This window comes from Acanthochromis polyacanthus, chromosome 22 (assembly GCF_021347895.1).
Source record: "Acanthochromis polyacanthus isolate Apoly-LR-REF ecotype Palm Island chromosome 22, KAUST_Apoly_ChrSc, whole genome shotgun sequence".
Lineage (NCBI taxonomy): Eukaryota > Metazoa > Chordata > Actinopteri > Pomacentridae > Acanthochromis > Acanthochromis polyacanthus.
Window position 1 is genome coordinate 219878 of NC_067134.1, and position 20846 is coordinate 240723.

The 20846-nt window shown below is 40.8% G+C and overlaps 1 protein-coding gene across 17 annotated transcripts in view; it reads left to right on the forward strand.

Annotated features, from left to right (window-relative positions):
- Window positions 1-20846, forward strand: part of LOC127531987 (gastrula zinc finger protein XlCGF8.2DB-like) — a 387969-nt gene that overhangs the window by 134080 nt on the left and 233043 nt on the right. The window lies entirely within an intron of this gene.

Here is a 20846-nt window from a genome sequence, read left to right on the forward strand (position 1 = left end):
TTTTGTACATTTCTGTCTGTTTTTAGGGGAAAAAAGTGTCATAAATCAGACTGTAAATGATCGATGAACAAAGCTCTCTGTAAAAACCCTCAGAATGTTGAATAGAATAAATGTGGACAGTTTCATGACTGTAAGAGAAGATTTCTGGATCATTTTGTGTCTCATTTGTGTCATTATGTGTTTTTTTTGGTCAGTTTACGTCTTTCTGTCTGGTTTTAAACATTTTGCATCTTTTCATGTTATTTTTTTTTTCTTCCATTTTGGTCATTTTGTGCCTTAATTTTGACCATTTTGAGGTTCATTTTGGTCATTTTGTGTGTTTTTAAGTTTATTTCTGTTTAAAATTGTTCATCTTGTTAGTTCTTTTGGTCAGTTCACGTCTATTTCATCATTCTGTGACTCAGTGGCCATTTCTGTTTCAGTTTTCATCTCATTTTTGCTCTGAATTGCTCATTTTATCTCTCATTTTAGTCATTTTGCATCACTTTAAGGTTGTTTTTTCATTTTCTACATTTTGTGTCTCATTTTCGTCATTTTTGCTTAATTTTAGTCCCATTTTGGACACTTTTATCTTTTTGTTTCACATTTGATGTCCCTTTTCTAATTTTATGGCTCATTGTGGTATTTTTCTGTCTTGGTCGGATGTTTTATGTTCCATTTTGGTCATTTTGTGTCCCATTTGAACTGTCCCATAACATTGTTGGACCGTTCAGTAGACTCTGTTTGGGTCTTTTTCTCACCACTGAAACATTTTGTCCATTTTTGTCTCATTTTGGTCATTTTATAGATTAGATTAGATCCAACTTTCCTGTCATTGCACAGAGAACAAGTACTAAGACAGTAAATGCATTTTTTAAAAGTCCATTGTGATGTCAGAGAGAAGAACTAACAACTGTTACCACATTCCATATTCTGAAGAAAAACATGGAAACACTTGAGAAAGTCAGTTTAACACACAAAGCTTGGAGATATTGGAGAGTTGTGGTGAAGATTTCAAGTGTGAAACTTGTGAAGACATTGTGAGCAAAGACTGTGACAGAAAAATGAAGCCTCCTCAGCCAGATAGGAAACATTCAGGTAAGACAGAAGTCCAGACAACGAGCTGCAACTCAGCTCCAGATATCAAACTACACACTGACATGTTAGACTGAAGTTTTCACAACACTGACAAGCTAACATTTGCTCATTTTGTGCCTTATTTTGATCAGTTTGCATCCTTAAGGGTGTTAGTGGATAAAATGTTGTCATTTTTCATCTCTTTTTGTTGTTTTTTTCCATTTTGGCGACTTAAAGGCTGTTTTTGTTGAATTTGGTCATTTTGTGTCTCATTGAGGCTCATTTTCATCATTTTGTCTCTAACCTTGGTCACTTTTTGTCTTAAGGATTGTTTTTACTCCTCATTTTTCATGCTTTTAAAGGTTTTTGTTCCATTGTGAACATTTTGTGTCTCATTAAGATTATTTTTTGTATCATTTTGGACATTTTGCGTCTGTTTAAGGTTTTTCTTTTTCATTTTATGTCTCATTTTGTGCATTTCAGTCTGTTTTTAGGGAAAAAGTGTCATATATGAGACTGTAAATGATATATGAACAAACCTTTCTGTAAAAAATGTCAGAATGTTGAATAGAATAAATGTGGATTGACTCGGTAACCTTACAGAACCTTTACTGTTGTGATGTACGCATTAACCTGACTTTATACACGCCAAGAAAATATATATATCTAACCACTGTGATAGGGATAAATAGAAGTTCCAATCTGTTGACTTTAATTGCAGGATAATGCTTTATAGGCTGCATAGTGCAGTAGTGGTTAGCACTTTCACCTTGCAGCAAGAAGATCCCCAGTTCAAATCCTGGTCTGGGCCTGGGATCTTTCTGCATGAAGTTTGCATGTTCTCCCTGTGCATGTGTGGGTTTTCTCCGGGTACTCCGGTTTCCTCCCACAGTCCAAAAACATGCTGAGGTTAATTGATTACTCTAAATTGTCCGTAGGTGTGAATGTGAGTGTGATTGTTTGTCTGTATATGTAGCCCTGTGACAGACTGGTGACCTGTCCAGGGTGTCCCCTGCCTTCACCCGAGTCAGCTGGGATAGACTCCAGCACCCCCCATGACCCTCGTGAGGATAAAGCGGTGTATAGAGAGTGGATGAATGGATGAATGGATGGATGGATGAAATAAACAGGCATTTCGGTAGTTCACACACATTCATCAGGTTATAGCATTATTTGCTTATAAATCACAGGTTATAATCTCATACTGTGTTCCCTTATTTTGCTGTCACTCTGCCAGAGCCCCATTCTTATGGCTGATTCATGGATCTCATACCTGTATGATTCTTGACAGACTTTAAATGTATTTTTTATAATCCTGTTAAATGTTGAGTAGAATAAAGCAGATGAAAAATAAACAGATGATATAATGTGTGTTTGTAATGAAGAACTCAGAGTCAGGATTTTTAGTTCTCATTTCATCACTAGAACAGGACTTAAAGACTCACATCAGGATCAAGTGTGGCTGCACAAAAAGCTGATTTTCACTGGACAATAATGTGTGAAAGTCTGTCAGCAGTTTGGAGATTCACTGCTTCCTCTCTCATTTCACACTTTGTGCAGCTCAAATGCTTTTAGTTCAAGTGAGCGTCAGAGGAACACCACATCCTGATTTTCACTCTCAATATTTGACTGGAAAAAGACGCAAACACCACATTTGGCTCCTGGAATAATCACAACTTCCATCTTTGAAGAGGAACAAGTTTACAAGGAATCATTTAGAAGGATTTGACAAAGAAACACATTTAATCCATGAATGTGAAAACATGTTTGTGAGGGACAGAGTCATGGAGAGACTCAACTATCTGTTCAACACTGTTTCTGTACCAGGAGGAGACTCTGGAGACTCAACTCAGCACAGAGACACTGAGGAACCAGAATCCAGGATAGAGAGTTTGAGTGAATGTGGTGTTGAAGGTGTGGAGGTGGATCAGAGAGTCAGAGGAGACTCTGTAGAAGGACAGAGTTCCAGCAGGAACGTCCACAAAAACTGAAACTCTGTGAGAGTCTGAGGAGGAACTGATGGATGTTTTACTGTTATTGTGCCAGACAGAACAAGCATCACTATGAGCAACCCTGTCTCCACAAAATTACGTTCTCAGACAACTAAAATGCATTTTCAATCACGTTGCAACAGAAACGTAATTGGTCCGGCGCTACGTTGATCTGTAACATATTCAAAATGTGTTTGTTGCTTGTTAAATGGATGCTGCAGTCACATGTTTGTGGATACAGCGCGGTGCTGTCATGTCTTCTGTCAAGTACCACAAAAAAAGACGAGAAAATAAATCCTCCCTTTGCAATTTCATCGGGACGAAGTCCTCAGTGTGTTTTAATAATAATTCTCCTGCGCGGTGTTTTATTCTGACAGTGACATGGATCTGTTTCCTTCCCTGGGGTGGCTCTGCGTTTTTTACTTGACTAAATATCCTGAATAATAGGTTTGACATGAAAGGAGAAAACTGGAATGAATGTTGTTTCAGTCTCCCTCGTAGTTTTCCCCTAGCTGTCATGTCATTCATACTTTAACACTGCCATGGGCCAGATCGGCCTTTTGGAATAGCCTCGTGGAGACTTCATTCCAGCTACACGGCAGCGGTTTGGATTTCTGATTTACTTTGTATGTTGCTTACCGGAACACTTTCATTTAGGACCAGAAGTGCGCGCTTCACTCCGCTTTCGTCGTTCTGTAACCAATCAGAGCGTGGCTAAATATTAAAGCTGTGCTGCAGCGACCAGACAGAACAGCGACACCTAGTGTGTCTGCATTGAAATTACATGTTCCTTCTTGAAAACCAGGGCAGAAAGGTTCACTGTGCCACATTTATTCAACCTTTTCAAAACGCTTTTTGTAATACGTTTTAGATGCAGTTTGCAGATGTTTCTGAAGATGTGTAGTGAATTCTCCTTGTCAATACATTGAATATATACTCCAAAACATCCCATAAACAGTCTTCTGGTACAGAAACCTTCATCATTCTGAAGGAATTATTTGGTAAATGTTAGACTTTATACTTTATCAGCAGCAATACTTTCTTTCAACACAAAATCAGTAACAAAGAAAATAAAAACAGGATTTTGAACAGTGTGCTTTATTGCAAAACAACAAAATTCATGAACAGCAGGTTTCAGGCGTGGTCGTCATTGTGAACGAGGTCCTCCTTTTCCTCTTCCTCCTCCTCCTCCTCCTCCTCCTCCTCCTCGAGGGCAGTGTGATCCATCAACACTTTCCTGGATATAAAAGCATTAACTATTATCATGGTTTCTATCCATGTTTTCAGTCCTTTTATGTGCTGGCAGCAACAGAATGTTTGACAATAGGCAAATCTGTATTGTAGAATTTCCAACAATAATAAGGAATGCCGAGGTAAATATTATAATAACTGCATTAATGCAATAAATAAAAATGATCTTTCATCTTGTGTACAGTCAGATGAGCTTTATGTCACTAAAGCCACTGAACAAAACCGTGAAGATACAGTTTCTCATACTGTTCTCATTGTGTTGTCATAGAAACCCAACGTGTATTTAGTTGGTGATGCAGAAATCACATCAATATATTTTTTTATGTTTGGTTCTGATTTGGTGCCAAAAATCTACTGGTATATATTACCAAGAATATTTAATCAATGACATTAATTTCACCTTGATTTGACCGATAACTAAAGTGATTGCTCAGAAATGTTCATCATGTCTTCTTGTTATTATAGTAGTTTAAAGCTCTTTTATTCAGACATAAAATGAACAGACAGATCTTGATTACTTTGACAGTTTGGGTGAAAACGCTCAAGATCTGTCTATTCATTTTATGTGTGAACAAAAGAACTCAAAGCGACTGAACTACAGTGACTTCCTGCATTATCAGACCACCCCTGACCAAAGTGCACTTCTTCAATATAACGACTCAATACATGAAGTTTAAAGTTTAACAGCTGTAATGTGCAGCAGCCAGTTCAAAAAGGCGTCTACATTGATGGGTAAAATAAATTCTTCACGCACGTTTAACAGCTTTCTACCAGAATTCCTGTTTTGCATCATTGGCAGTAGCTGCTTTCCACCATCATCATTTTTCATATTCCTTGTAGCTATCAACTATAACAACCAGTTGACTGAAGCAGCTGGTACATGAGATGTCCATTTGGTGTTAACACCCCCCCTTTTTGTGACTCACAGGATCTGAAGTAGAAAGTCTGAGTTAACAAAGAAACCTGACAACCACCATTAACTCTGACTGAGGCTTTAGTTTTTGTCGAGCCGGTGTACACAAAGTAAGCCTGCTTATACTGAACTTGCTTCATAGCAGCCCTCAGAGGAACAAAGTTAGATTTTTGGTGCCACGAAAATGTGAGCCACATTTCTAGATATTAGCCATTAAATATTGTCAGCACAAACTGTAGAGTGACTAGGTTTTTCCGAGAACTAATCCTCTGTCACAGAATGCTGACATTTCTTATTGCTGGGGGGCTTATTATTGAATAAAATCATCTACAAGGCTATATGTATGAACCTCAGTTGCTGAACTCCGAAGGCAAGACAGGGGCTCCCAAGAATTCTTCCACTTAATTCCGCTGTTTTAAATGAGATGAAAATAAGATTCTATTAAAAAAATAAAGCAATATACTATTCATACTTACATGTAATTGTGTAATTATGTAGTGCCCTGCCACAATAAATAAGTTCTTAAGTCAAAGTCAACTTCAAGTATTTGTAAAAATGAATTTAAATGAAGTAAAATGATTTATTGACAGGTAACACACAACACAGTGTGAAGTCAAAGACTTAACAGTGGGAGGGAAGCAATGCTATATAACCTTAGGTCTGATGAGAAACTTGGAGCTTGGCCGGGCATTTCGCTTTAGAGGTGTTCTGTTTCTCCATCCAGCCTCAGTTGTGATCATGTGGTTAAGTGATGAAGACTTTGGACAGCAGGTACAAAAAAGTTTACTGGTGCAATTGAAACCCCTTTCTTTGTGTGGCGTGGAGAGGGAGCTCTAAGAGGAGGGGAATGGAGAATGGGGAAAAATGGCTAGGATTCAAATAAATGTTGCGACAACGCCACCCAGGGGAATTTCACCCCCGGGACATTCAATTCAACATGATCAACCAAGGACCATTAAACACTGAAGGCACACAGGTTCATATTCACTTGGGCAGAGACGCGTTTCCAAAAATATAACAATTTCTTTATTAATTATGGCATTAAATATAAGAAGCAAGCCACCAGTTTAAAATAAAGAATCAGAAGTACTTAACTTAAACAATAAAGGGAGCAGGCTGGCTTACCATGGCGGCAGGCAAACAAAAAGAACCAAAAAGAAGAAAAAAGGGGTCCAAATAATCACACCTGTGACACAACACACCAAGGAAAAAGGGGATCCGTGAACCACCACCAGGGATTAAACTGCCGCCGAGGTTCATCAAACCTGCACAAAAGAAACAAATAATTAGTACTCCTGATTCAGCAGTGCTGGTGTTAATATACGCAATTAACACACACACACACACACACACACACACACACACACACACACACACACACACACACACACACACACACACACACACACACACACACACTCACTCACTCCACACAACAGCATTTAAAACACAGGTACAATATGGGGCATAATAATCCTCATAGCCTGAGGCTTTTAACATCAGAAGTACGATGCAGTAACTCTAACACATTGGCGATAAGCCTAATGAAAATACACGCCAACACGGTCAAAAACAGCGAATTGTAGACACTAAAAAGAGAGCCGTAACAAAGAGAGCCGAAACAGTAGTGATGGGACAAATGAACCGAGGCATCGAGGCGTGTCTCGAGTAAAAGTGGGCGTGTCAAATGAAGCTTTGCTTCGAGGCTTGGGTCGCTTCTGAAAAAGTCACGTGACCGATGACAAACGAGGCCTCGGTTTGTGCAGATCACGTGATTGGTTCGTTCAACGTATCGCTGTCCCATAAAAACGTTTCAGATCTCGAGCCACACTGTGGGTGTTGTTGGCGTTTGTGGAGAGAGGAGTGAGAGCGAGTTGTAGTTAGTATTATTCAGTAAGTATTATTAGTTAGTATTATTCGGTGTGAAATAGCAGTAGCTGGAGGAGTAGGAGAAGTGTAGGAAGAGCAGCAGTTTAGATTATTTCCCAACTGCAGTGCTTTGGTGTGAGGCATTATATATATTTTTCTTTTACATTGGTTTATGGGTTGTGTAAAATTATGGGTGTTTGTGTGTCAGTTTTACCATTTGTAAATGTCACTCCTGTATTTGGTGTCTGCACCTTCTGTCACCTTCTTCAGTCATATGGGAACTAGACACTACTTTGACGTGTATGTAAAGAAGCCACTGGGAGCCACAGTTCTACAGCAGGGCCTGCAAAGCATGTGTTAGTTTCTGTGTTACCTATTCTGAAAGACAACATGTGTAAGTGAAATATGTACAAAAGTTTTATTTATTATTAATAAAATGAGCTGTAAATTATACACTGGTGTTGGGTAATGATTAATTCATGTGATGGTGCATATATATATATATATATTTATATTTATATTGTGGTGACAGTGATTTTACAAGAAAACACTGTAAGAACATTCACATTCCTGCCAGTTCCATGTTTGTTGGTTGTATCACAAATGCTCTCTCACAGACGGAGCAAGGAAGAAAGAGGAAGTCCTCACCCGTGTGGGAGTATTTTGAGTTAACTACTCATAATAAGGTTTTTATGTGGGAAAACTCATAATATATTGGATACCTGCCATATATTGAACTATCAGTCCTAATATGTATGATTTTATTAAAGGTGAGGTGTTCCAAGGAGCTGGAGAAATATTGTCCAAAAAAAGAAACCACCTAAATCCCAGCTCTGTGGAAAAATTCTCATATTTTTGAATAATATCAAATAAAATGCTGTCCCTACTTTAGTTTTGCAAGGGTACCACAAGCACAGTCACAAAACAAAAAGAAGCACAAGCACATTTTATTTATGTCGCCCTTATTACAATTAAAAGTATTTAAACACTTTACAGAGATCCAGAACCTGACCTCAATCAAGCAGTCAAACTACAGATCTCAAATCTCTCCCCATTTGTTTCCACTTTCCTCTCTATCTCTGCTGTCAGGAAAAACAGACACTATATTAAGTATATTACATGTTTATTGGCATTATCATTTAAACACAATTCAAAGCTTCACATAGCAAAGCCAGTGTGTCATTATAGGCACTCTGCCTGTTTTACTTTTATTTGTCCACTTGATGGCGCAGTAGAGCAAAAGAAGCACCATGAAGCTTCGAACCATGAGTGAACCAACTGGATGGAAAGCCTCAGTGCTTCATGAAGCTTCATCTTGCCATCACTACGAAACAGCAGGCCCGGCGAAAAGAAAGAGGTCACAAAAGAGACGAAACAGCAGCCAGTCCAGGGAACGATGGCGTCCAGTGAACCACGCGTTTAGCTGCAACCTAATAAAGGTAAACAATTGAGCATAATTATCATTAAATAACATCACCTGGGCTTCATTGATCACTTCATCATTGGAGCGATACATACCCGGTTAGCCGTGGCGCAGCATAGCAGCAATGCAGGCGGAGGCAATCCAACGAAAACAGCAGCAAATAGACTGCAGCAACCACACAACAACACATGAGTTAACACATCAGATCACATAATACGGACCACGTAGCTTACCCTGTCGTCACAGAAGCACCCACGGCACGCTGAACGGAGCGACCCGTCTCCCAGCGTCACTATACAAAGTAAAGCAGGCTGTCACTAAATGCACCGCACATCACATAAAGATGGAAGGGGAAAAATAGTGATGTTACAGTCGAGCCAGTTTGCTCGACACAGTGCCGAGCGTTTGAAGCGAAAGTGTTCCGAGACGGCGTTTCGATCCCTTCTTTTGAGAGACGTTAGGGAGAGTATACATTTAGTTAGAATTTAGTTTAGATATATCTGGTTGCATTTCATACATTAAATAACACACAGATACATATGCATAGATTCACTCATACACAACACACATTCATTCACAGAAACACATATACATATATGCACACAAACATACATATATAATGTTTGCTAGTTAGCCAGACTGCAAGATTGTCTTAAGGACATTAAAACCTGGATGACTTTTAACTTCCTACTGCTAAATTCAGACAAAACTGAAGTCATTGTATTTGGCCCCAAACATCTTAGAAACTCGCTTTCAAAGCAAATAGTTACTCTGGATGGCATCACATTGGCCTCCAGTACTACTGTGAGGAATCTTGGAGTTATTTTTGACCAGGACATGTCCTTTAACTCGCACATAAAGCAAGTCTGTAGGACTTCCTTTTTTCACCTGCGTAATATTGTAAAAATCAGGAACATTCTGTCTCAGAGTGATGCAGAAAAATTAGTTCATGCTTTTGTTACTTCCAGGCTTGACTATTGCAATTCCTTATTATCGGGTTGTCCAAATAGCTCTCTTAACCATCTACAGTTGATCCAAAACGCAGCTGCGAGAGTACTGACAGGAGTTAGCAAAAGAGATCATATTTCCCCCATACTTGCTTCTCTTCACTGGCTTCCTGTTAAATCCAGAATAGAATTTAAAATCCTTCTTCTGACATATAAAGCTCTTAATAACCAATCTCCATCATATCTTAAAGATCTGATAGTACCTTATTATCCTAGTAGAACTCTTCGCTCTCAAACTGCAGGCTTACTTGTTGTTCCTAGAATTTCTAAAAGTAGAATGGGAGGCAGAGCCTTCAGTTATCAGGCGCCTCTCTTGTGGAACCTGCTCCCAGTTTGGGTTCGGGAGGCAGATACCCTCTCTATTTTTAAGACCAGGCTTAAAACGTTCCTTTTGACAAATCTTATAGTTGGGGCTGACTGGGTGACCCACAGGGGTTTGGCTTGTGTCTTCATGTCCACAGCTGACTCCCTCTTGGACGTCCCTTCGTTCTGCCTCTAGTCATGCTGCTATAGGCCTATAGGCTGCTGGGGGACTTTTCTTGATGCACTGAGCCCTTCTCTATCTACCTTTACATTTAATATGTATACCGTTATTGCAGTACATTCACTCTGTTTCCCCCTGTGCTATTTCTCCGAGTGTCCCTGGTCCCAGAGCTGGATGCTTCAGATCTGCGGTCGATGTTCCACCAGCTGGTCCAGTCTCCATCATGTCGACTGTGGGATGCTGCTGCTGACCTTCCTCCAGCCCTCCACGTCCAACTCCCCTTTTCCACCAGTCAACTCTGCATCGCCTTCACTATACTTGTTATGCTAACTTACATACTGTTTGAATTTTACTGCTAGCTATATATGGAGTATGTTTAATGTCAGAGCCGTACATCATAAGAGTAAACTATGAGTCAGTTTTCAATGTTAGCTTATACTTTGTTTGTGTCACATATCCTGTCATGCATGTATCCAAATGTGTGTTGTGTTTTCCTTGCTTTCCCACCCCTCCCTCTTCTCCCATCCCTCCCCCTTGCCCTCCTCTGTCCTTCTCAACCTGCCCGGCCAGCAGGCAGATGGGTCCCCCCTATATAGAGCCGGGTTCTGCTCGAGGTTTCTTCCCTGTTAAAAGGGTGTTTTCCTTGCCACTGTCGCCTTTGGGCTTGCTCTGGGGGTCAGGCATATGGGTTCTGTAAAGCGTTTTGAGACGATTTGATTGTAATTGACGCTATATAAATAAAATTGAATTGAATTGTTTTAAAACATTTATTGCAAGTACAAAGCAGTGTGAGACAAGCAATCCTGAGGCTTTTTCATTTTTTTCCACTTGGATGCAGTTCTGACACAGGACCAGCAGATGTCACTCTTCTGGTTGTGTCAAATGCTTCGAAGCAATATGTCATTCTTGAAGCAGATGTGTCAAAGTGGTTCATTGCTTCATGAAGCTTCAATTTCACCATCACCAGGAAAAAGCCCATTACCTGTACCAACGATATTATGTATGCCCCGATCGATCACGCCAGATCCAGCCCGCTTGGCTGCAGTTACCACCACAGGGAGAGCTCAAGAGAAAGTATGAGACCGAGGTAAAGCCACCCACCTGTGTATATATATGCAGCGGCGCCGGATGCCGCCCCGCTGTCGCAGCGACGATTGAAATAGCGCAGTGCCACACAGTGGCTAGGAGGGAGAAACCATCCGGCCACATCTGCACAAGTAAAATGTGGTAACTGCAAGCTGTTTCTTCTGAGATCCGTTTATGATGTGCTGTATTGTTTTATGATGACCAATTTTAAGATTGTGTCAAATTTTCAGGGTGTCTGAAAACTTTTTTCCCCTCACTGTATCTGTTAAAGCATGAAAATGTGCCGTTATAAAAATGCCACTATCTCCAGACACATACAGTGCCTTGTGAAAGTATTCGGCCCCCTTGAACTTTTCAACCTTTCGCCACATTTCAGGCTTCAAACATAAAGATATAAAATTTTAATTTTTTTTGTCAAGAATCAACAACAATAGGGACACAATCGTGAAGTGGAACGAAATTTATTGGATATTTTACACTTTTTTAACAAATAAAAACCTGAAAAGTGGGGCGTGCAATATTATTTGGCCCCCTTGCATTAATACTTTGTAGTGCCACCTTTTGCTGCAATTACAGCTGCAAGTCACTTGGGGTATGTCTATCAGTTTTGCACATCCAGAGACTGAAATTCTTGCCCAGTCTTCCTTGAAAAACAGCTGGAGCTCAGTGAGGTTGGATGGAGAGCGTTTGTGAACAGCAGTCTTCAGCTCTGCCCACAGATTCTCCATTGGATTCAGGTCTGGACTTTGACTTGGCCATTCTAACACCTGGATACGTTTATTTGTGAACCATTCCATTGTAAATTTGGCTTTATGTTTTGGATCATTGTCCTGTTGGAAGATAAATCTCCGTCCCAGTCTCAGGTCTTTTGCAGACTCCAACAGGTTTTCTTCCAGAATGGTCCTGTATTTGGCTCCATTCATCTTCCCATCAATTTTAACCATCTTCCCTGTCCCTGCTGAAGAAAGGCAGGCCCAAACCATGAGGCTGCCACCACCATGTTTGACAGTGGGGATGGTGTGTTCAGGGTGATGAGCTGTGTTGCTTTTACGCCAAACATATCGTTTTGCATTGTGGCCAAAAAGTTGGATTTTGGTTTCATCTGACCAGAGCACCTTCTTCCACATGTTTGGTGTGTCTCCCAGGTGGCTTGTGGCAAACTTCAAATGAGACTTTTTATGGATATCTTTGAGAAATGGCTTTCTTCTTGCCACTCTTCCATAAAGGCCAGATTTGTGCAGTGTACGACTGATTGTTGTCCTATGGACAGACTCTCCCACCTCAGCTGTAGATCTCTGCAGTTCATCCAGAGTGATCATGGGCCTCTTGGCTGCATCTCTGATCAGTCTTCTCCTTGTTGGAGGTGAAAGTTTAGAGGGACGGCCGGGTCTTGGTAGATTTGCAGTGGTCTGATACTCCTTCCATTTCAATATGATTGCTTGCACAGTGCTGCTTGAGATGTTTAAAACTGGGGAAATCTTTTTTTATCCAAATCCGGCTTTAAACTTCTCCACAACAGTATCTGGGACCTGCCTGGTGTGTTCCTTGGTCTTCATGATGCTCTCTGCACTTTAAACAGAACCCTGAGACTATCACAGAGCAGGTGCATTTATACGGAGACTTGATTACACACAGGTGGATTCTATTTATCATCATCAGTCATTTAGGACAACATTGGATCATTCAGAGATCCTCACTGAACTTCTGGAGTGAGTTTGCTGCACTGAAAGTAAAGGGGCCCAATAATATTGCACGCCCCACTTTTCAGTTATTTGTTAACCCTTTAAGTCCCCCCATTGTACAAGTCCGCCAGGACATATTTTTACATTTTTACATGCTGTAGTGCCATTTTTTGGAGTATTTTTATTTGCTTTACATCAAAATGACCCTGATATCCCAAATTTTAATAATATGTATTTAGTTATGTCTTAACTACTACAATAAATTGCTTAAAAGTGCAATACACCTTAAAACAATGAAAATCGTTTTTGTTTTTTTCACAAATATTTCAAAATACAGAAATTGCATAGCTAGATCCCTCAGTTTTGTGAATGTAAAAAAGTTGCACAATATCCTTTAGAACCTCAGGAAATTTATTTGGAGTCTGTACATCACTTGCTTTTTGAGATATGGTCAATTTTGTAAACTGAAAATCCCCCGAAAATAAAGAACAATGCAAAATTTGCAAAGACACAACATTGGTATCAAAAGAAACTATTTAAAATAGTGCAATCAAATTTCTAATTGCGCCAGATACTTATGAACACATATTTTATGTACAAAACCATGATAAGACCATAAAGAGTGCATTTGAAAATAAAAGAAAATCTTTTTTACTGAGTTCAATCAGAAACAGTGTTTTGAGGGCTGCCTGGTCCAAGTACTTGGACAGTTTGATGGAGAAGGGTTGTCCACATATTCTAACAGAGGTGGCTGGACATCTGGCCTCCTTTTAGGCAGGAAATGTGGCAGAGAAGGTAAGCTGTCAGGGTCCTTCTCAGTTTTCCAGCCATCTGTAGGAAGTGCCTCTGGCCTAGAGCGCTCGCTGGTGGAGCGGCTGCTGCAGCCTCTCCTGGCTGGAGCCAGGGCTCTGCCTCTCCCTCTGGCTCTCGCTGGGGTACCAGGAGAGCAGGAGACCTCCATTCTCTCCTCTTCCTCCTCCTCGTCCTCCTAATACTTCTTTCCAACATTGTCAACACTGCACACAGAAAAAGTTTTGCGTTACGTTAGATGTTTGCAGCGCATGACTTGTAAAAATGATGCGTATTTTGCGCAGTATGCTTTCGGCGGCGTTACATGTATATCACGTTTTTTTTTTTTTTTTACTTTTTTCCAACTCAAAACAAGCAACTTCTCATGAATATATACTTACATGTCATTGGAATGATCAATTCCTTCGATACGGTTGGCTGCATCCGTGCTGGTGACAGAATCGAGGCCAGATGGGTGGCTGGACGCTTCATCCAACGCTGTAAGTTGATGGAGAACTACGCGGCAGATGTAAAATAATTTGGCGCAACCAAGTTTTTGTGGCTCCATAACTGTGTGATAGTGGGTCAAAGGTGTGTTTGATGGATGTCTGGTGTGTGTGGGCTGTGTGTCTGAGTGTTTTTGTAAAATAAAGTAGGGGTGAAACTGAGGGAGAGAGTGCGCCTCTGTGCAGGCTGTTTTTCGGGTTTGGCGGAAAAACTACAATTCCCAGCAAACACGTCACTTCCTGTTATTGGGGACGGGAGCCTCTCAGGTATGGACACGTAATAATCATGTGACAGGTTGTGGCCACACCGTGATCACGTTTATTTCAACTGAGAAGCCCTGCAAAAACCCGCGGTCTCTGTTTATATAGATTTACGCCGTGTGCGCTTTATTGTGTATTTTTACAAACCCATCACTGCAACGAGAAAACACTCTGAGACCTGGTAAATGTGTGAAATGATAGACTGACTCCCCAGATTTTATATGCAAAAAGAATTATTGATCTATCTTATCTGGTTTCAAATCGACAGCCAATCAAAAATCAATATGCAAAACGTAGCGCCGGCGCTACTTGGGGCCTTAAAGGGTTAAAAAAGTTTAAAATATCCAATAAATTTCATTCCACTTCACGATTGTGTCCCAATTGTTGTTGATTCTTGACAAAAAATTAGAATTTTATATCTTTATGTTTGAAGCCTGAAATACGGCGAAAGGTTGAAAAGTTCAAGGGGGCCCGAATACTTTCACAAGGCACTGTATATGTGGTCATGGTTCCATGATGCCAATGTCATGGTTATGACTGGATGCAGCTAATTTATAAAGAAATGATTCAAACTACGTGTCAGCTTTCAAAGATGGGACTTTTCATCCAATACTTCATGTTTTTTTAAATTTCAACTCACACATAATCAGAGATTAGTTGATCTACTGGTTCAATATTGGAGATTCTTCTTCATTGTCGAGGGATAGATAGATATGAATCCGAAGGCCAGTAATCTCTTAAATTAATTATGATTAATCATCAGAGAATCACTGAACCAGCTCTGCATCTAACGGGTTCCTGCAGCCCAGAGGGATCTGAGGAACGATTAAGGTGGTAATCGAGGAAATTCGCCCTGCTGCTCACTGCCTCCTTTCAGACGTCTATTCCTCTACCACTGATAATTAATTTAACTGAGTAACCACTTTGAATGGTTTCATGAATTTACCAGTCACGTCTGTTAACGACAGCTTTCCTCTTAATGGATTTGGCAACAAAGCAACGAAGACACTAAACAAGACATTAGACCTGAATTCTGTGAAGCCGGATCTCAAGGACTTTAAGTTTGTGGAGGACTTCATGAACTTTTATTGAACTCTGCATGGACAAATCTTCTTGGCAGGGGTTCAGTCTGTGTCCAATGTGCATACGCTGGTGTCATTGTAGGGTTCCTTGTTGGCTGGACATTGGTCCAGACTGGTCAAGGCAGCAGTGTTCACCATTGGCAGAGTGCTGACAAGTCTGAGAGTTTTGTCCATCTGTTCCGTTCTGTTTGGAAAACAAACACAGAGAACGTCAGTGTTTCCTGCAGCATTGAAGAACTGATGCCTTGCCTGAGATAGAGAGCACTGCAAATGACATCTGAAGAAACTTAACTGTTGGAATTTAACATTCAGTTGTCTGATTACGTCAGAATTCCGAATCTATCCTACATCCCCAGATTAACCTGGACCAGATTTCTGTGTCAAAACGAATACAGGTTAGACTGAACGATAGCTGATAATGTGTTAACAGAATTCAACTGACCACAGTTGTTCAAAACAGTTTTGAAACAATTTTGCATCAATATCCAAAATTATCCAATACATAATTGTGTGTACACTGTGACTGAGACCAGTCTTTACATACCTCACTGTGACACTGATTGAATGCTTTCTTTCTGGTGTGGATCTGCTGGTGTTGTTTCAGAGAACCCAAAGTTGTAAAAGTCTTCTTACACTCGTCACATCTGTATGGCGTCTCCCCAGTGTGGACACGTTGGTGAACTTTGAGGTATGCAGTGGAGCTGTAGCGTTTCCCACACTGGTCACAAAGGTATGGTTTAACCCCAGTGTGGGTCACTTCATGAGCTTTAAACTGTGAGTACCGTACAAATGGTTCACCACAGTGATCACATACGTACACATCATGTCCAGTGTGTATGCGTTGGTGACGTTTTAATCTCTGTTGGGAGCTGAAAGTTTTTTCACAGGAGTCACAGTGGTACCGCTTTCTACCAGAATGGAGGCATTGATGGATCAACAGCTGTTCATGTTGAGTAAAGGTTTTCACACACTGATCACAGCTGAATGGTTTAACTCTACTGTGAATGAGCTGATGACTTTTTAAGTGACTCTTATGAGTAAAAGCCTTTCCACATTGATCACAGCTGAATGGTTTAACTTCACCGTGAATGAGTTGATGACTTGCTAGATTACCCTTCTGAGTAAAAGCCTTTCCACACTGATCACAGCTGAATGGTTTAACGCCACTGTGAATGAGCTGGTGACTTCTTAACGCACTCTTGTCAGTAAAAGCCTTTCCACACTGATCACAGCTGAATGGTTTAAATCTACTGTGCATGATTTGATGATGTCTCAACGTACTCTTCAGAGAAAAAGCCTTTCCACAGTGATCACAGCCAAACAATTTCACTCCATTGTGAAGGAATTGATGACTTGTTAGATTACCCTTGTTAGTAAAAGCTTTTCCACACTGATCACAGCTGAATGGTTTAACTCCACTGTGAATGAGTTGATGACTTGCTAGATTACCCTTCTGAGTAAAAGCCTTTCCACACTGATCACAACCGAACAATTTCACTCCACTGTGAATGAGTTGATGTTTTGCGAGACTACTCTTCCGAGTAAAAGCCTTTCCACACTGATCACAGCCGAATGGTTTAACTCCACTGTGAATGAGTTGATGACTTCTTAACGCACTCTTGTCAGTAAAAGCCTTTCCACACTGATCACAGCTGAATGGTTTAACGCCACTGTGAATGAGTTGATGTCTTTTTAAGTGACTCTTGGTAGTAAAAGCCTTTCCACACTGATCACAGCCGAATGGTTTCTCCACAGTGTGAATACGTTTGTGAATTCTTAGCTTTGTTGCTGTGATAAAAGTCTTGCCACACTGCTCACAACTGAGTGATTCATCTCTTTTTGCTGTTGTTGCTGAACCATCTTTATCGTCCTCAGAGGTCCCATATCCCACTCCATCGTTGTGTTTACATTTCTGAAGCAAAAGACAAAGATAAAAACAGAGGCAGTGATGGAAGAGCAATCACGAAAAAACTGAACCTAAAAGTCTCAATTCCATGTAGTTGGACATGAGGCTGAAACAAGATCAAGAATCTGCAGACATGCTAGCAGCTTTGTCATTAGAAACCTAGAAACGTGTCAACAGCACACTCACAATGTCAACAAAACTATTTTCACAGGCCCATAGTTTTCAGCTTTCTGCACGGTAGTTTTAGAATATTGGGTAGTAAAATCTGTCGATCACCGTGAAAAGCAAAGCAGAGCTGGGACTGATGGGATTGTACCACCAGGATCTCTTCATCCCCAGACTTTCCGTTAAGTTACATTACTGGAGAAATGTACAATATGAAAAGCATACAACATCAATGTCGAGATTTAGGTCTTAATGGCAGCAGGGTCAATTCAGACCACCAACACTTTCTAGTTTCTCCTCGGGGATCAGACGTTGATACCAGTCCAGAAAAGATCTGTAATTCTGCCACTGAATTCTGGATTTGACACGAACCACCTGGGCATTTGTTGTGCAGCAGTTACACAAGCGTTCACCATCAAACAACAAAAGCAACAAAACAGTAAAACAGTTAAAGGAATAGCAATGATTAAAGGAAATGTTTTAAAAATGTTAAAAAAAAACAGTAAAACAATTACAAGCAAAATAAAAGCCATTTAAAGAAAAATCTAACAAAACATAAGATAGACAGGAACATCGGCAGCAATCTTGGTCTGTTATGGCCATGTTGTTGCTTTCAAAAAACAAGACGTCCAAAACAGTCCGATTCGTCTTTTGAAGAGGAGGTTTACGACTCACTAATTTAATAGGCACACGCGAAGATCTACCATGATTCTAAAAACAAGTTTGAGATTTATTTATGTAAACACAAGTTAAGTATTCTCCGTTGCTGACTTTCTCAGAACTCAAAAATAACGTAATTTAGTGGTTGATAAACGGTCTCACTCCTTCAACACAAAAAGCAGAGTCCTCAAAGCAACAGCTGATCGCTCTCCCTTAATCAAGGGAGTGGGACGGCTCAACAAGTGGGAGGCAGGTGAGCAGTTAATAATAATCAGAATTAGCAAAATGATCAAAATAACTTGAATAATCATTATCATCTCAATAATAATAATTTGATAGATCATCAATTAATAGAAATAGGATCCAAAATGGTCATTTAATCAGACGTAGTAAAAGTTTTCAATAACAGCAACCGATGTAATCAGGTACAGGACTTTTCTTTGGGGGCAGCACAGTCGAGTAGTGGTTAGCACTTTCGCCTTGCAGCAAGAAGATCCCTGGTTCAAGTCCCGGTCTGGGCCTGGGATCTTTCTGCATGGAGTTAGCATGTTCTCCCTGTGCATGCGTGGGTTTTCTCCGGGTGCTTCGGCTTCCTCCCACAGTCCAAAAAATATGCTGAGGTTGATTGTTTACTCTAAATTGGCCGTAGGTGCGAATGTGAATGTCTGTATATGTAGCCCTGTGACAGACTGGCGACCTGTCCAGGGTGTCCCCTGCCTTCACCAGAGTCAGCTGGGATAGGCTCCAGCACCCCCGCGACCCTAGTGAGGATTAAGCGGTGTATAGAGAATGGATGGATGGACTTTTCTTTGGTCTGCACTGTTTGAGACACCAGATTACATTGCCCACATCAAGAAAGGGATTCTGTGGAGAGGCTGACATGAGACAGTTTTTATTCTCAGCATGTTTAGCCCTAAAATCATGGGAGTCAAACCTGACATAAAAACTGTTTAGACTTTGAGCCAGCTCTAAATCACAATTATAACCACTGAGCTGAACTCTCTCATTGACACATTAATTAGTCCCAGTGATCAGATTCATGCCGTCCCAGACTGAACTGAGGTTGTTCATTTTGAGCTGAGACTCAAGTTTGTCTTTGTATTGTCTTTTGTGGGTCCTGATCTCCTACTTTATTTCCTTCTGTCGGTTATACAGATTTAGTGCATTTCCTTCTCTGAAGACTGTTTTCCTTCTGTACAGTAGGTCTTTAAGCTTCTTAGAAAGCCATGGCTTAATGTTTGGATATAGTTTAACAGTTTTTTCAGGAATAACACTGGTTTCACAGTCTGTGACCCAGCTGCTCACAACATCAGTCGGTTCATCAATATCAGCTGAGGACTCCTTAAACACGTCCCAGTCAGTAACCTCCAGACATCCCTGCAGAGTGTGACAAACTTTCACTCTGATGTTCTGCACTTTGCCTTGCTTCAGTACAGTGGTAGACAGGGATAAGGAGGATGCAGTTGTGGTCAGAGGAACCCAGAGGAGAAGCACCTTTCACATTGTTGTAACAGATCAAAGATTTTGTCACATCTAATGGGGCATGTGATGTACTGATGGAAGTCTCTCAGTGTGTGTTTTAGTGTGCAGTGGTCTCTGGATGACCTGATGGATAAGCCCACAGGCATTTATTTCACTGGCCTTTGGATGGATATAGACAAGTTTCACAAATATCTGGGGAAACTTCTGAATATGGAGGGCACAGTGAAACAGAAAGCAGTTCTAAGTCAGTAGTGCACAGTTTCTCCAGGACAGTGTCAGATTTACACCAGCGCTGTCCTTGTCCATTTGGGAATACCCACTTGTGCCCAAGCTTTCATTTGCTGGCTGATGTTGCTTCAATATTTCCACATAATGTTCTATCCTCTTGATGCCATCTATTTTGTGAAGTGCACCAGTCCCTCCTGCAGCAAAAACACTCCCACAACATGGTGCTGCCACCCCCATGCTTCACAGTTGGGATGGTGTACTCAGGCCATCCTCAGCCAGCATCTTCACAAGGTCATTTGCTTTTGTTCTGGGGTTGATGAGCACATTTCCCTCCAAAACAATCCTAACCTTAACCAATCTCCATCTTGAGCAGTAGGATGGCTTGACATTCCCATGGTGTTGATCTGTGCATGTAATTATTTGGACAGATAAACCTCAAATCACAGCAATCTGGAAATTGCACCCAAGGATGAACCACACCTGTGGAGGCCCACAAATGTCTTCCTGATGTCTTGGCTGATTTCTTTAGATTTTTTAATGTCGTCACACAAGGAAGCAGTGTGTTTGAGGTGTGCCTGAAAATACATCTTAACCCTTTACGCTTCAGTGCGTAGTTGGTGTACCGCCGGCGGTACACCTACTAATTTGCATAGGAATTTCAAGAATGTCCGACGGCTGCAAACGCGATTATACAAACACTATACGCCGATGGAAAAGCTTAGATTCTCATGAATCCGCCGGTATAAAACCACTTTCAGATGTGATTACCACAGCGGGTGAGAAAAACACATTTGTCCGACAAAAATAAATATTCATCCATCCGTTCTCTATACACGGCTTCAACGCACACAGGGCGACTCACATTTCCGGGTTCATTATTACACACAGAAAAAAAGATTCCTCAAAAAACGGCCATAATCCAACCTTTTACATCCAGACAACACAAGCCAGTAAACTATTTTGTCCAAAACATGTCCTGAAGTCGGTATAAAATCCACGAATCGG